The sequence below is a fragment of the Pteropus medius genome, unplaced genomic scaffold (genome assembly GCF_902729225.1).
Source record: "Pteropus medius unplaced genomic scaffold, Ma_sr-lr_union100, whole genome shotgun sequence".
NCBI lineage: Eukaryota > Metazoa > Chordata > Mammalia > Chiroptera > Pteropodidae > Pteropus > Pteropus medius.
In genome coordinates, this window is record NW_024352787.1 from 19665317 (window position 1) to 19678020 (window position 12704).

The 12704-nt window shown below is 36.5% G+C and overlaps 1 protein-coding gene across 1 annotated transcript in view; it reads left to right on the forward strand.

Annotated features, from left to right (window-relative positions):
- The window catches only part of AMPH (amphiphysin), a 197073-nt gene that overhangs the window by 81275 nt on the left and 103094 nt on the right, over positions 1–12704 (forward strand). The gene's annotated exons all lie outside the window — the stretch shown is intronic.

Below are 12704 nucleotides of genomic sequence, written 5' to 3' on the forward strand. Positions count from 1 at the left end.
CTTTTGGCAAAATTACTTCAATTGCTGCCTGCTTCAAGATCATGCATTCTCAGTAGGGATTATATCTCCCCCATGAGGCTGAAAATTGGTTCTTGGTGGGTGAAAAAAATCATATTCTTTATCATGTAAACAGATATATACTCTATCTATGGCATTAAAATTTCATGGGGGTGGTGATATTAGGGAAAAATCTAAAACAGCTCCTTAGGGGAGGTGATAATGAAAAAAAGGTCGAGAAACACGATTTGTGATATTTGTTCCTTAAGTGGTCTAATAGACGCATAAATTTAAAAAAAACATGTTTTAAATTATTTGTTTATATCTCTAAGGCTTGGATAATTGGCTAGCATGCATGAATGCCAGGGAGAGGGAAGCACAAGTGGGCTCTCTGAGGTTAGAAGCTTCAGATCTGGAGGTCATTCTAGAGGTGGGGCGGGAAGAAGGCTGGGCCAGCAGGCTCTGGAACATGGGGTTTGGACACGGGGAAAATGTAAGGACATGGATTTACTTTCCTGTTGTCATTGGAGCTACCAGTGTCCACAGAGGAAATTGTGGCCTTAGGGATGAGTATGTGAGAGAAAAGAGAGGAGTGTTAGAGAAGAAAACAGTAATAGAGATAAAAATAGATTATGTCCAAATAACCGAATAATAGATTTATGAAGATAGAAAGGGAATTCCTAGAGAATGTTGGATCTAGGTCCACAGAATAAGGTGTCTCCCAGTCTCCTCCAGGAGAATAGATTTTCCATGTCTTCTGATGTTCTCATTTATTGAGTTCTTACATACTCTCTTGTGCAACAGGATAGATAATGTCCATACAATAGGAAAATGTTCATATAGGTCATTGTCTTGGATTGCAGTAACTTCCCACAGAAAAAAATTTGTCAAGCAGTACCCTGTTAATTTTCAGGACATTCCCAAATGTTTGCTTTAAGAGATTGGATTTGAATAGAAGTGACTCATATTTAACCATTTTTCCAACTTGAAAATTTATACTCTATCCTTCGAAACCTAGTTATCCAGCTTGGTGTGTCCCTATGGAGCGAATTAGTTCTTTACTCTTATTTTTTCCTCCATTACTTTTATGGTATTATGATGTTGTCAGCACCCCAGAAGGCTAACCTTGAGAAGCATCAAGTTCAGAAATGCGTTAATGACTAGGAAGCATTTTGCATTTTGCAGTTACAGTAAATTATTATTTCTCTTTTTTGGACTTTGTTGGAACCAGGTTAAGATTATTATTATTTTTTTTTTTTGTCTAAGGTACTAGAGAAAAGTACAGTTGACTAAATCATCAACTTCATCGGTTAAATGATCTGTGCCACAAGGAGCTGCAGCATGGGGTGACTTTATAATGCTACTCTACCATCTATTCCTGTGTAGGAATATCAACTATTTCATTTGTATAAAATGAAAATATATATGATTTATACATTTTCAAATAGTATGTTATCATTTTTGAAGATCAACACCTTAGTTCTCTCAAGAATATTAGCATATTTCAAGATCTGGGTAAAACATCAAAATTTGGGGAAATTTGCACAAGCAATTTTACTTTATAAAAGTGAAACAAATAGATTGGAAATGTAGAAATAGTATTTATCAGGGAATCTTCTGACTCCCTTTGGTTCTCTTTGAAAATAATTTTGCATCAAAAATATCTTGAATTGCACATACTCATTTCAATGTTTTTTATTTGTTTATGTCAAAAAAGTAAATTTATAGTCATTTTAGTGCGGTGAGGAGGAATGGTCCTTTAACTATCTGTATATTAGAAGGAGAGAAGGACAAAAGGAAGGGGGTGGGAGGAGGTATGGAGAGAGATTTATTAATTTTTTTATAGAAGCATATTAAAGCTTGGGAGGAAGAGCCAAACTGACTTTATTAACACTCTATATTGGGAAAATTGTGTCCCTTTAATCCCCAGTGTGTATTTGTGACCAATTCAGCATGGGTCACTGAAAAAGATGAGTTGTTTACATAAAACATTAATCTAGGAAGTAAGATTGCCCAACATGTGGTGACCTCTACAAGGCCTATGATTTTAGTATTAACATAATACCCGAAGATACTATTTACAATATGAGACAAACCATATTTGAATTTGTGCATTATGTTACAGTCATCTGATAACTCTCAATTGTACTTAATCAAAAGTAGCTTATTCTAGAATGCTCTAGAAAGAATTTATCTTGCTTTTATATTCCTTTTAATGCAATCATAAGGGTTGTCGTAATTATTGATTTATTTCCTGCTTGTTCATGTTGGAATCAAAGGTGGCAGAGGGTCTGTTTGAACTCTAGTTGAGGCTTAGCTTATATTTTATTCCAACCCCAAATTTTCTTTTTGATCCCAAACCTCTTTTTTCTAAAAGGTGGTTTGTGTTGGACCAAGAACATGGATAATGGGTCTGTACATACTCTCTCCATTGCTGTAGTTTTTGTGGTCTAGCTTTTATAAACTGCTCAGTTAGGAAAAGAAGGAAACAGTGAACTCCTCTACCAAGAATTTGGGATTTTCTGTGACGATTTAGTGCTACGGAGAGCAAAGATTATAGAAATCCAAAGGAAGAACAAAGTCTGACTTCAACATTTCCTCCCCAGAGGTTTATTTTTCTTTGTATTTTTCGTCTCTTAACCAGTGTCACTAACGAGTAGCAGAATTGGCTGGTGTGAATATTGGCTGCTTTCAGTGCACCTGGTTGCTGGCTGACGGATCTGTTAATGATCAGAGAAAAGGTCCCACAGTGGAAGGAAGAGCTTTGGCTTCTCTCCCTCCTTCTTGTTAATAACTGCCCCCACTAAGCCATGCCTATGACAGCAAGTGTGATTGTCCCCACTAAGCCATGCCTATGACAGCAAGTTACTAATTAAAACAAGTAACTAGTAAGCGAAAGGCTGGTTGGGCATCAAAAAACCGACTATTTGATCATTTTCAGTGAGTACAGAAAGGTGCTACAGAAAGGTACAATCTGAAAACAATGCTTCAAATAAAGGAAAAGGGAATATCAATTCTCACCATCTGCAGAGCTTCTCATTCTCTCTTTTAAATACCATAGCTGTGTAGTTCTGCTGCTTTTCTCCATGTCTGCCACCAAGACACAGCCTAACTTTGGTGTTATACAAATGAAGAAGAAAAGGAACATTGGGACCTTGAAATCCTCTCCAGTGGTGAGAATTCGGAGGCAGTGATTCCAATTATTAGGATAATCCACTGACTGAGTGCTGGAGTCATGTCTTCTCTCTGATTGCTCCTCAGCCCAGGGATACTGTCTGGCTGCTTTCATCTTTTAATCTCCACGGGATCCAGGATTTGCACATAAGCTTAAAAATTTGTTAAACTTGAAGTGGAACTGGTGGCAGAAATCATCGTTTCCAACACATTCCCAGAGCAGGTTTTTATTTCTGGCATTGAAGAGATGTTGAATATTATATGAAATTTGGTATTCAGTTTCACAACATTTTTTAGTACATATGTACATAAATAATTAAAAATAAAACTTACAGAATAGATGTTTTAAAAAAATATAAATACAAAATATACTCCCACATTGTGTTCACATGTAGATAAAATTTTTATTTATAGCAAATCACATTTACATTCTGAAAAATTTTGCAATTTGCTTGAACCAATAGGCCCAGCAGATACCTTAGGACTTTTTTTTTTAAACCACAGATAACCATGATGTGAATATGAATATGTTACTGTATCCACCTTTCATTATATTAATAGTGACTTTTCTCTGAAATAACTGTTGCCTTGACTACATGTGAGCCCATGAGGTCTCTTTTGGGTAACGATCCGGTTCTAAATGCCAGCATCCTAGCCCAGAGTGTGGAGAACCTCATTCAGCCAACAGAGCCTCCTGTCAGGTCACTACACCTTCTGGACTCTGAGTCAGAACCTCAGGTGGTGGGTTTTGTACCCACCAGAACAGTGTTTTTCAAATTGACAGCTCCACCAGAATCACCCAGAAGGCCTGGGTACAGCATAGATTGCTGGCCCCGCCCCTGGAGTTTCCAATTCTATAGGTCTGGGGTGAGGCCTGAGAATTTGCATTTCTGACAAGTTTCAAGATGATGTAAATTATGCTGGTCTGGGGACAACACATGGAGGACCAGTTCTTTGTTTCTATTCATACAGTGTTTTTTTTCCAAGCACTTCCTCTGACTAGCTCTTGAAACTTCTCATTATATGTCTGGTGTCTATTTTTAGTGTTGTCATGACAAAATATGGTCATGCTCTGACTTACCTGTGATCTGCATATCTCAAATCTGCTATGAGGATCTTATCTTTACCAGGCATGATTTTGGATGCAGTGGCAGAGTTCCCTTCTTCCCAAGGTTGTTGATCTTGGAAACTGATGCCCCTGGAAGAGATAAAATATGTGCTGCTTACACCTTAATGAGTTTAATAGGCTCTTCCTAGGTACTCGGGCTTAATGGGGGGAGCATATAGAAAGCATTAGAACTCTAGATGGAGGATCCTGAGAAAAAAATGAAAAGTACTTATCTAGGGTCAGATAAGTGCAGCAAATATAAAGCCTTGAAAATGAAAAGATCTTTCAATGCAGTTGAATTAGCCAGTTAGCTTCATGTGCTCATTCCTAGCAGGATCACCACAGAAGTGACGCTGTGTTCTTTCCAGTCCCCGACATGAGAAGGCACAGGACATTGATTTGCACTGTTACTACTTTGTCAGCTTTTATCACTTGGTTAATAGAATGCTGTCTTCCAAGTTTCTCAAGTATAAAGTTTTTGTAGTTTTAAATTAAGTAATTAGTAAGTATTTGGTGAGGATATACTTTGAGACTATAAATATCCTGTTTGTTATCAAACTTTCACCTACTAGTTTTCTCATTGAAGCTTCTTGTCTGAAATCAGTTATTACTCTGATGGTTGCTAAATGGTGATTTTTTTTCTAATTCTTTCTGCATTTATTAATTAGCCTTCTATTCTATAGTAAAACTCTCTCTTCTCTGTTGATTAATTATCTCAGTATAGACTTATAGATTCCTATTTTATTTAATGAGTTATAATACATTATTATTAATTTTGAAATACAATTGCCCAAAAATTGGCCAATGGAAACTCTTAGGAGTTGACTCCTGTGTTCTTTTCACATATCCCCATCATTCTTTTCTTACTTTTGGGTACAGGATTTTCCAGATTCGCATTATGCTTTTCTTACCCACCCTTGGAATCAGTGGTTTCTCCAAGGAGTCTTGTTTTCTGTTAGTGGATAATGGCATTTAGAAACCAAGATCTGGGTGCTAGGTGAACTCTTTGCTTCTAGGGTATTATGCTTCTAGGCCTTCTAACAGAACAGAATATACCCAAACACACACACTCACACACAGATTTATATACATAGACATCTATATTTTTTATTTCTCATCTATCTGAAGCCACGATTATCTCCTGCTTTACTTGAACCTTCCCTCTTCCCGTATTTATACCTCCTTTGAGAGTGAGAGTTCTGGCTTCCATTATTTTCAATGTATGTATTTATTTGTGCAGTCCCCTTTATGTAACCTGTCTTCTGACCATGTGGGCCATCTCTTCATCTCCTGTGTTGCACCAGCCAAGAGTGTTTTCTGCTCTCTGGCTATGGGCTGATTCATATTCGCCTGTACTTTTCTCCTCCAGGCCCATTGGCCAATACTCACCACCCACTCAGCACACCAGCTGAGAGTTCCTCCTTGCCTAGTGGCATGCCTGTTAAGAGTTCTCTCTACCCTGGCTTCTGGCACCATGCCGTCTGAGAGTTTCCCATCACCCCCAATAACTCTGGCAGTGCAGCAGTGGAAATAACTCAATTATTGAATGTTGGCACCTAATGCAGTTTTATAATGGGGGTCTATTAAAACATACATGTCTATGGAGTATACTAAATGATAATCATTATTAATGTCCTAAAAGAAAGTTAGCAGTTATATAGTCTTTTGACTTATTGGACAATCTGCTTTTTACACTGTAATAGGATGATACTCATTAATTAAAATGTAAGGAAATTATAATTAATTATGTAAAAATGTAATTAATTAAAAATGGTTTATTTGCATTTATATTTAAATAATTAAAATGTGGCTCTCTCACCTTATCAGGAATTTAAGAGAGATGTAGTAGTAGTAAGTTTCACAGAATGGTAGAATTGACCCTAATTACCCTTGTTCTTTTATGGCCATTGAGGGAAATCACAGTAGAATTCTCAATGGTAGGATGAGGGCTTAGTTGTGCCAGGGAAGCTCTGGTACAAATTATGGGTTTATTATTTATAGAGCATATTCCTCTTGTTGTCTATTTTAATGTGTTTATCTAAAATAGACATTATTCCAGGTCACATATTTGAAAAATAAAATCATTTGTTCAGGGTGAGGAGAAGGTATAAAAATAAAATATTTAAATTATGTTAAAAATATTTAAAATTATGTTTAAATATTTAAATTATAGGTCTCTTTAAGATCACAGTAGTCAAAGTATTTGAAATTCAGTGCCATGACATTAATTAACTATGTTATAATCAGACAGTGGGACTGTCTGATTGTCTTCATGTTCAGTTTATTGCCCATTGGTAGACACCTTTTAGCAGAACACACATGCTTTAAATTGAATCAGTCTTACCTTTGGGTCCTTTATATAATGAACAAGGCTGTTAAATGGTGAGTGTTAACCTAAAAATAAAAGGCCTTTTAAAGTGAGAGGCAGCAAGCATTTATTGATCAATAAGAAGAGCTACTTTGGAAGCATTGTTTCAGACAGAAACCCAAATGATGTTATCATTAGGCAATAAAGACACTATATTTATGAAATGAGGAAGGGGAATAATTACATCAATAGAAGAAGGCAAATAACAGAACATAGTGATATTCATTCTAAACAGTGTTTTTAATTTTCGGTCCAGTAGTCTTCAGAACAATAGTCATAATAACTGCTTTCTTGATACCTTTGCAAACAGTTCTTTTGTGAGACATAAGGTTCTCAGGCCCAGTCCAAAGGTTATTTTGTCCTGTTTTAACATTCTAAAGGCTTGAGACATAAGTCATACAAGGCAAATCCTCTGGCATTGCAACTCTTGCTCCATTTTAAAGTGGCTTCATTTATATTATTGCTTACAAGGGAAAGGAAAGTGTTTTGATGGTGGTTGAAGACTCACCAAGGTCTTAAGTGGACATGACAGATGAAGAGGACAGAGTTCCAGTGACATTTCAGCAAAGTGTATGAAAGGGAAGCTCCTACTGAAAGTAACGCTTCATATGAAACCTCTCTAACAGAGAATGAGTAGTCTGTAGATCAAGAAAGGAACATAGAAATGGAGTGGGTGATAATTTTTCTTTTCCTTTAATAATGTGCAATAAAGCAAGACATGAATGCATAGAGAGGTGTGTTATACTCAGTCTGTATTTATCCAAAAACCTCTCTAACCAATAAGCTTTGCCATTCTTAAAAAATATGTCTATTCCACATATACATCTTAACACAAAAATGTCTCTGACCTTTATTCTGGGATAGTTCCCTTAAGTTACCCTCTTAAGAATATGTATTTTCATGACTTGGAGAGAGTTCTTCATTGGTCTTTGTCTTTAATCAGTTCCCTGCTCTGTAGCAGGAGTCCCCAACCTTTTTGGCACCAGGGACTGGTGCTCCTATGAGAATCCAGTGCCCGACGAGTTGAAGTGGAGCTGAGATGGTGACGCTAGTGCTGCAGAGTGGCTGCAAATATAAATGAAGCTCTGATAGCTGGCCCGTCACTCACCTCCTGCTGTATGGACCAGTTCCTAACAGGCCATGGACCAGTACTGGTCTGCAGCCTGGGGTTGGGGACCCTGGCTCTACAGGACACAGGTAATTTGTAGCTTCAAATTATTTTGGGCTCACATTCAGAGCACTAAACCTTTCTTTAGCCATATCCTGATTTGGTCACACTACCCTGTATAATATTTAGCAGATACAGCCTGTCAGTTGTGCAAGTGGCTTTTTACTTTACATATCACATTAAGAAGGCTGCTCAGAGTTAAGGTGCTCTGGTGTAATTAAAGGCAGAAAGGAAATTGGTGGAGTGAATAGTTGGTGATCTGTGTCTGATGGTGTCATTTAGGGACTGCTTGCTTCTAAGCTCTTCTTCCACTTTCTTCACTGCAAATGCTTCCTTATCATTGGACTGTCCTTGCCTGACTGGCATCTCCATCTGTCCAAGTCCCTCCCATCTTTCTTTAACGTCAACTTACAAGATATTTCCTGCTTATTGTATTTCTAGTCCCCTCAGCTAAGATCTCTCTTTCTCTGTGTACTCTAGTAGTACATTATTCATGTTCATTAAAATAGCTTGTCTCAGTTTTCTTATATGAAAGTTATTGTGTATCTTTGTCCTCATTAGATTATAAAATATTTAAAGGAAGACATCTTGTCTTAGTCATTTAATAAAAATCTTCCATACACTCTAGCACTTGCTAGGTGTTTAGTGTATTCTTCTTTGTCACACACATTCTCTGTGTTCACTCTTTATCATGGATATTACATGCCTCCTGACTCATTCAATATCAAAGCCCCTCTTCATTGTCATTTATTGACCTCTTTTATTTTAACTTTTAGCAGCAAAATATCCCTTAGAGAATGTCTTACATAGCCTGAACTTGATTCTAATATGTGTTGTAGAGACTAGAGCAGGGATCTGGTCCCTCTGTGGATTATAAAACTGCCCTGGTTCCATGCTACTTCATATCCATCTGCTGTGACTTGTAGGATTTACAATCTTTTAAGAGCTTTACTAACTTAGTATATAAGTAATTTTAATGTTTTTCAATCATCGAATTCCAATTATGTTCTTCAATTTGTAGATTTTTAAAAAAGTGTATTGTGTTTTGGAGCAAGCTCATTTTTTTCTACTAGGATATTTTTACCACATATATGTAATTGATAACAGCAACAGCTACTCGTTTCTGAGAAGCTTCTGAGAGAATTGTGAGTCTTTTCTGAATTTATGCTAGATTTCCATTAAAATTTAAATTTAATAACCATACAGAATTCTATAGGAGAATTTGTATATGTCTGCATTTCTGGAAATAATGTTTACCTAAAGGTACTACTAGTTCTAGCTAGCTAGAAGTTTCTGTGAAAATTCTGTAATATTGGAAACTGTCTTAGTGTGCAAATATTTTCCAACATTTAAAATATTTTCTCTTAATGTCAACTTTCAAGGGCATTTTTAGGTTATTTGATAGATGACAGCATTTGAATGCCTGTTTATAATAATAATATGCAACTATCTAGACATCTATTTGCCTTATATTTATTGAATATCTTCTGCATGCCAGGAATGGATCTAGGTATTGGGTAATCTTCACTGAATCAGACACACAAAAGTTACTGCTATTGTGGATCATATATTCCAAAACAGGGAGCAGACAGTAAATAAGCAAAACACAATAAATAAGCTGATTATACTGTCTACTAGAAAATGATGAGAGCTATGGGGCGGGGGCGGAAACAAGTAAATAGAGAATAAATAGAGCAAGATGAAAGGTATCAGGAGGCAAATTTCAAGTTTTGCTTCAAAAGGGAGTGAATAAATAAGACTTGTAGCTGGGGGAGGAAGTGAGGTCAAGAAAACATTTTCTTAATATGTCAGAAACATATATTTACTAATAGGACCCATTTAGTAGAAAGGAAAATATGATGAATCAAGGAGGAGATAGGATCTGGGGGGATTGACTTGAGCCGTGAGCAAGATACTTCATTGAAGATAACAGGTTGAAAGCCAAGTATAACTTCCCTCTGGATAAGTGTCTATCAAAAGCATTTCTTGGCTGACTCACATATAAGTATTTAGTGTCTATTAAGCACAAGGCATTGGAAACAAAATGATAAACAACTCAGACATATTTCCTGTCCTTATTAAACTTGTGGTCTAACGTGCTAAAGTCTTTTTTATTTTAAGTAATAGAAGTAGTAGAAAAAAGACAAAATTCTGAGATGATGTTACTGTCCTATCATGTTACATTTTGGTTTCACTGGTTAACATTAACACATGCATGTATTCTCACCCCAATTGATAATTTTAGAAAAAATGATTTCTACATCTTCCCACAATCTCATTTCCAGCTAGACTCTGCAGGCTCAATGGATGTCTACTGGTTGTTACTGCAAAGGCTTTTCCTCTGTAGAGCTGCTTGAATGGTATACTCGATGTTCATGAAATGGTTATATGATTGGCTTTGAAATTCTTAACTTTACTGATTTGTATTGTTATGTTCACTGTATGGCAAAAAAGTAAGAGATTATAATTTGTCCACTAATCCCCTAGTTAAGACTGTCAGTCTCTTTTTTATATTATTCTTATGGAAAAATACGTATTGTACATATAGAGTCTTGATTTAGAGTTTCTTTTTGATAAGTTTAACCCACCACAATTGCCAAATCAATTGACTTCTATGGGAGGAGGCAGATAGTAGAAACCAGTAAATGTCACAAGAATGTGCTGGCCCCTGTTCTTCGAATTTCCCTTCATGTTTTATGGTCTCTTCATTTATTTCATTTATGGCACATCCATTAAACCTCCTCCATTAGGGAGTTGCTGTTGATGGTGCAAGATGGAGGAAAGAAACTGAAAACGTTCATTGGAGAACTTGTCCATCTTTTGTCTTCTTTACTTATTTCTTTCATTCCATCTACAAGATATCTCTTCGGCTATGGCCTACATAAATAAAAAGCTTTAGCCGAAACCTAACTAAAATTTGACCCAAACTACCAATGTTCCAGGCATCACTGTTTGTGCCATTCCCTATGGAGCCATTTAAGAAATCACATCTAGTGGAAGCTCTTTATGTTATTGCTCTAAAGGTTTCCTTTCATCCAGCCTATTCTGCTACTTATCTTTAACTGTGTTTTACTTTACTATGTTAATTAACTGGGGAATGTTTAGCATCTCATCCCTCAGCATTCATTTCGAGACCTATTCTATATATCTTCTACTTCTTGTGAAGTGAGCTTATTAGCTAGTTTAAGTGCTCCTCTCTAAATAGTCCCCAGATTGACTGTACTGTTCTGATAATGGGATGTAGAGAATTAAACATATCTGTCCTCAAAGCCTAGGGAGACTTCTGAAATGTTGTGAACATCTGCATAGATGAGCTGCAGTTGATGCTCAGATTTGCATCAGTATTGTTGGTTCCCATTGTGTGCAATGCTCTTACTCATAAGTTACTCTGTAGATTCCCATGGCTGATTTTCCACTGAAGTAGAAACCTAAGTGATGAAGATGTGTTATCAGGAATGTCTATGGTAACTGACTGGAACCTGGAGGCAGACCTTTTTTTATTATTATTTATTATTATTCATGCCTATAGCATCTGATCTTCCTAGGTGGTCTCCCTTCCAAGTACTAACCAGGCCCGACCCTGCTTAGTTTCCAAGATCAGACATAAGGCTTGTTCAGGGTGGCATGGCCATAGACCATGGATTGTGGCTCCACTGGGGTGCGAACCCAGGATCTCTGTGTGTAAAGCAAAGATACATAGTATAGTGATTGCACTATACTATGGAACACATCCTGGAGGCAGACATTTTTAAGGGTCTTTTTGGCTATCTCATACTAGAGCTACATACTGGAGTGTCCATCGACACACTGGTGTCAGTTAAATGATAGACACAGTGAAAAATTATAGTAGGTGTGCCCAGATAACCATTAGAAACAGCTGGAGGCCTTTTAAAAATACTGATTCCTGGGTCTTACTTTACACTTCTGAATCAGGTCACACATTTGACAGTGTCTCTGAAGAGTCAAATGATAGTTAACAACTTGGATGCAAGCCTGAGATTGCACCAATATAGTAAATTCAATGGTTTCCTTAATCATCTATTTGAATGTGTTCCTAAATCTGGATAATTATAAGAATTTTCTCAGGAGCTTTAGAAATTTATAGATTCCCAAGCCATACCTGGCTGGCTTAGGTAAAAGAAGTAAAGTCTTTTGCTAAGACTTTTCCACAAGTAGGCTTTGGCATTTGCAAAGTGTTTTGTACACTGTTTCACTTGATTCTCATAGTGATTATAACTATAATTCTGCTTTCTGTATGAGAAAACTGAGCATATGCCACAAAAGCTTTTAACTTGGGAATGATCTTGATTATCCTTTTGGCCATTGGTATTCACTGCTTTTTTGTTTCCTCATAGTCATTTACTATATTGACTTGGTGTTTCTCATATGTATTGTTAGGCAATTCTTATATGTCTGCATAAATTATTTCTGTCTACTTTAGGATCATTTATTTCTGCAATATTTAAAGACATAAAAAACCTTCTGAAAAACATAAATTAAAAACAAGGAAGCATTCTAAATTTCCCAGTAGCTTGTTTTGGGGGAATTTTTGTGTATTCTTCATAAAGATATTTCTTTGTAATATGATGTCGCAGACTTTGTTAAGTCAAATATTTATGAAACACCCACTCTTCACACAGTTTATCATTTAAAAAGTATCAGGTAGAGTAATAATAGTGACATCCAACATTTACTGAATGCATACTGTGTTCCTGCTTTACATGAACTTATGCATGCCAGAAATGGATCTAGGTATTGGGTACTTTACATGGACTTTACATGTACTCTCCCTCAGATTTCATGAGAGCCTTCGGAGTGAATGGTATTATCACCTTTATTTTACAGCTGAGGAACCAGAGGCCTTGAGAGGTTAAATGACTTGCCCAAGG